Here is a 5556-nt window from a genome sequence, read left to right as displayed (position 1 = left end):
ACACAGTATCAGTCAGGTCTCTTTCCCTCTCCTACTCCCACTGCTACTCCTCGATCCAGAAGTGGTCGCGCAGCTTCCACTTCTTCAGACTCTGCTACCGTCAATCCCCCTTACTCATCAGGGGATCTCTCCTATCAAATCACATCTGCCGGAGAGATAATAGAAGACAAAAAGGGCAAAGTAGTGATGGCCGCCATGAGGAGGTTGATGAGTCATCACCTCAAGAGCGGCATAAATATCGATTGGCAGTATCAAGATGCCCAAAAGAAGCAGGCGGTGATCGATGAGTTAAAACAAAGATACCCTAATCCGCCAAATGTGGAGTTTAATAACAATTATATGCTCAAGAGCATGGGTTTGGTCCTAAAGCATCGCAGATCAACCTTGCGTACTTCCATTACAAAGGGGTTGGCTAAACCCAGCTGGGCAGACAAAGCTGATTGGAAGTACTTCAAGAAGCAACATAGGGACCATCTCGAAATGTTCGAGGGTCAGAGGAGGGCTGCGAAGAGACGGCTGGACGTCGTAGGTACTTCGCACTTTGGTGCAGGCGGACGGTATGCGTTCGAGGCAACCGTGGTAAGTCTACTTCTTCCCATTTAATGTATTGTTCTATTTGTTTTACTTACATATTACATGCACTTTAGCTAACTCTAACTCTCGTAAATTGGATCCACAGCAAGCTGCGATGGGTCGTCTTCCTATGGATGCAGAGACGCGGCGCGCATTTCGGATAGGAAAAAAGCCGTGGTTTATTGAGCAAGAGGCAATGGGAGCGACAGTCGATTGGGCTGAGGTGGCTGCTCGCACGGTATAAGTTTACTCCTACTTGTAATCTCACTTTTTAATTTAAGTTCCAATCTAATTTTTTATTTATATGGTTCACTCTTAGGGCCAAAGCTCAAGCGTCCCATCATCGGAGACGAGCGATCAACAGGGGCAAGGATCGGATGCAGGTGCCAAGGACGAGGGAGAAGACGTAGGTGTCGGGGACGAGGGAGAAGACGCAGGTGTCGAGGACCAAGGAACAGGCCAACAAGACGAAGATGATTCGGATTCGGATGAGTAGTGGTAGTAGCATTTTGTATATCCGCTCGTTTGAGCAATTTTGTATCGCCCTTTCACAAGGTAATTTTGTTACAAACACAGTTGTATATGTATATGCATTTCTTCCTTATCGTTCACAAGAACAATTTTGTATCACCCTGCAAGCAAGGGAAATTTTGTTATAAAAAACTTTCTTTTGTAATTACCAAAAAAAAAAGGATTAGTGGGGCTAAACAGGGCCAAAAGGAAGCCCTGTTTAGCCCCACTAACCTTTTTTTTTTACTTCTGTTAATCGTCGCTATATGGCGACGTTTACCAGTGTCGCTATATAGTGACGATTAACAGTGTCGCTATATAGCGACATTTTAATCGTCGCTATATAGCGACGATTAACAGCGTCGCTATATAGCGACGGTTTATAGCGACGCTCCTTTTCTGACGATTTTAACGACTTTTATAACGACCTTTACGCCCGTGAAAAAAAAAAATTTTAATGTAAAAAGCGTCGGTATTTCCGTCGGAAAATGGCCTATGCCTTGTAGTGTCTGTTGGGTGACTTTACCTACATCCTAGTGTGTAGAAACCTTTTGAAAGTACTCTGAGCAGTTTTAGAGGAAAAAAGATGTTTTCTGATGATTCCCCTGTTCCTTTCAACTGCTATTGAGAGTCCAGAATGACTTGTAGAGGAAACCATTTCCTGATTTTGGTGTCCATTGCACTTTGAGAGTTCAAAAACACCTTCATTCTTGAATTTGGCATCATTTTGTTGGATTTATGGCTCATTGTCTGTACTTCAACGTTTTTCTGCCAGTGTGTTGGAACTTGAGTTTGAAGCAGCCATTCGCAGATCTGTCAGTTTGGATGGATTTAGGAGGTCCTAAAACTTTTGCGTTGCTGAGCATTCGCACTTTGGTAGTGTTTACAAATAGGTCTATTTGCAAAAACGTTTTTTGGTCCATGTGTTGGACCCAGTGATTGGGACCATGGTTTTTAGAACCGTCTGATCCATTGCGTTTCGAGGCCCAAAAACCCCTACTTGCCAACTCTTGCACGATTCCGTGGAGATTTGGATAACTTTTTTCTCTGTGAGGCATCCAATCATCTATTTCTCTATCAAAAATCTATTCAAAGTTTCAAACCTTTGATTTTTGGATTATAGCTAGGTCAATTGCAAGGGTTAACTCCCCGTTTCCCATTCATCAATTGGGGATTTCAGAGCTCTAGCAGAAGAGATATATTGGTAGATTGTCTTGCCTAGTCTAATTATGCGATGATGCCCATGTTTTGAGGCATCCCAGGTTCTATTTTCACTAGCGGTCATTGTCGTGGGGCCATGATTTCTTGGATGTACCTTATGCAGATCACTCTGGTTGTAGCCTTGATCTGTGTGCACTCTTTTGTGGTTTGGATTTTGATGCAGTGGATGCTTTACAGTCCATTTGTTTGCATTGATATCCTTGTTGGATGTGTTGATAGGCCAAGATTTCCTTGTGGGATGCTTTATTGATGGACGTTTGCCACACAAATGCTATTTTATGTTGAGGGAAAGCTTGTACACACATGCACTCATAGTGCTATGCTCTCTTGGATGAGACATTATTGATGCTTATGCCCATGGACGATGTTTATGCTTGAGGCATTTGGCTCATTGGGTTTGCCATTGTTTTGTCATTGCGGGTTGACATTTTCTTTTGGCCCAGATTTGCTCATATGGATGCATAGTATATGCACATGAGTTAGATGCATTTTGATGCTTTGAGCCTTGATTTTGGGTGACACTATCCTTCACTAAGCCAGACATATTTGGTGCACCTAGTATTTGGTGTAATTTCTTCTTGCAGGTACTAGTTTTGGGTTTTTGTTTCATTTGCATCATGGCATCCTCTTTCATGTCTGAAAATGATATCTTTTCAGCATCTAAAAGTTTGATGGGACAAAATTTTCTTTGTGGAAAGAACAAATAAAGGATGTTCTTATTCAAAAAAAAAAGATTAAACCCTTGGCAGGGATTGGAGCTAAGCCCGCAGATATGTTTGAGGATGATTGGAATGAGTTGGATGCATTAGCAAAGTTTATTATTAGACTTCATATGGCAGAGTCATTTTATTTCACAATAGTAAATGAGAAAAATATAGAAGATTTGTGGAAGAAATTATGTGCCAATTATGAGAAAGAAATTGCCTCTAATAAAGTTTACCTCATGAAGAGGTTGTTTAAGCTGCAGATGAAGGCTGCAGATGAAGGAAGGGGTCTCCATTTCTTCTCACTTGAATGAATTTAATATTATTTCAGCCAACCTCATGCTCAGAAGAGGAATTTTGATGTAGAGACTAAGGCAATATTTCTCTTTTGTTCATTGCCATCCTCATGGGATACCTTCTATACAATTGGCAGTTACTCTACACATGGTGGAGTATTGAAGTTTGATGATGTTGTGGGTAGCTTGTTGGTCGAGGAGATTAGAAGGAAGTCTATGGATGGCAAAAAGAAATATGCATCCTTAAATGTGCAAAGGGTCAAATCATAGGTCAGGGGGAAGTCCCAAGAAAGAGGGAAGTCTCATAGCAAATCTAGGGCACAGAACATTGAGTGTTACCACAGCGGGAAGAAGGGCCACATGAAAAAGGATTGCTACAAGATGAAAAGAGAGAAAAGCATAAGAAAAAGAATGCCAATTGGGGTGCAAATAAGAAAGAAGAGAGTCCTAGGGAGGACAAAGGAAAAGTGAAGATCGAGGAGATCAATGCAGTCATAATCACTAATGATGGTGATAATAACATTCACTGCATGTACAGACTTGCTTACCAGTTCAGACGATGCATATTACCAAGTTTGGATTTTGGATTCTAGTGCTTCATTCCATGTTACTCCCCATAGGGAATGGTTCTCCACTTATGACAGTGGAAAGACAGGTTGTGTGCATCTTGGATATAACTGTGCATGTGACATAGTGGGAGCAGGTGACATAAAGTTTTCTTTTGCAAATGGGTATGCATTTTCTTTGAAAAAAAGTGGGACATTTACCTAAGCTGACCAAGAGTCTCATTTCTGCAGGTCTACTAGATGATGCTGGCTTTCAGACCACTTTTCGCTCTCAGAGTTGGAAAATTTAGAAGGGCTCTATCACAACAAGACAAAGCACCCATAGACACGTGCACAGATGCGTTTACTGAACTAAATAAAAAGCTTACGGGCGCGTCTATTTGTGCATATATTTTTGTGTTTGGAGACCTGCGTCTAATTGCGCGTCTATATATCAGACACATGCACGTATAGACGCACAATTAAATGCATAAATAGACGCGCTTATAAACGCATTTATAGATGCAAATATAGATGCAACTCGAACAGACAGACGCGTATATAAACGTGTTTTTAAATGCAATGATAGACACGCTCTCTTTTATAAAATAAAATTTTACAGAATGCTATGTATGTTGTGTATGCTATATAGTTACAAGAATCCCATATCCACATTGTGTAATTCAATTCTTACATCCAACCGCATTTTAATTACAATTCCAAATAAAACATTACAACTCCAAAACTCAATAAAATTGAAAGTTAAAAAAGTGCTTGTATATACATATAGCACGAAGCTAAGCCATGTCATGTGGCTTCAAGTACAAAAAATAAGAGCAGTGTATATACAAGAGGCACAAAGCCAAGCCAGTGGCTTTAAGTACAAAAAAGAGTAGCTAGCACTACTTGTACGACTAATCTATGTTCTCCAGGTCCTCGCTCCCTTCCACGCTCCCTTCTGTGCTCCCTTTTGTGCCTCCTTCCTCCTCTTCCTCATCGTCTTGTGCACGGGCCTGTAAACAAGGGACAACATATATCAATTTATGAAAAATCAAATCTTTACTTATAATGTTGGCATTTTTTAATTACTTTCAAATACCGGGGGGGCCGCTCCAAAATGCACGCTTCCATATTCCTCCATCTGGATCCTCCGTGCCTCCATGCACTGCAGACTGGGGTCCTCCCTCGCTGACTTCATTGCCTTCTTCCACTCACGCTTGTGAGCAGTGTGGGGCGGGCCCCTTCGTGGTTGACCTGCCTCAAGCCTGGCAAGCTCCGCTAGTGCCTGCCTCTTAAGCGAAGATCTTTTATTGCTAAGTATCGTAACAATCTTTGACTTCGCCCATTTATCTGTGAACTGGCGATTGGGGGGGTTAGGATACCTAGAGCGAACAGTAGCGAGGGTCTCGTCAGACAACCTCTTTGGGTGGTCTTTGTAGTGGATAAAGCAATCTCTGTAATTGTTAGCAATTACAGAGCGCATGAAGGCCATGATGTCCTTCCCCCGCGCATCCATCAAGATGCCTCTTGTCTGAGTGATGTCATAATAAATCGTACCATCACCCAGAGGCACATCTAAATCATTTGAATCATCATCCTCCCCACCGCCACATGGCCCAAAGCACTGGGCCATGCATCCCCCACCGCTCTCCCTGCTACTAAGCCTGCTACCGTGTCGTGTCGAGCTCGTACGCTAGCCACTCGTAG

This window comes from Dipteris shenzhenensis, chromosome 25 (assembly GCF_047967505.1).
Source record: "Dipteris shenzhenensis isolate YYH24624 ecotype China chromosome 25, Dip_SZ_1.0, whole genome shotgun sequence".
Classification (NCBI taxonomy): domain Eukaryota; kingdom Viridiplantae; phylum Streptophyta; class Polypodiopsida; order Gleicheniales; family Dipteridaceae; genus Dipteris; species Dipteris shenzhenensis.
This window is presented reverse-complemented; position numbering follows the sequence as displayed.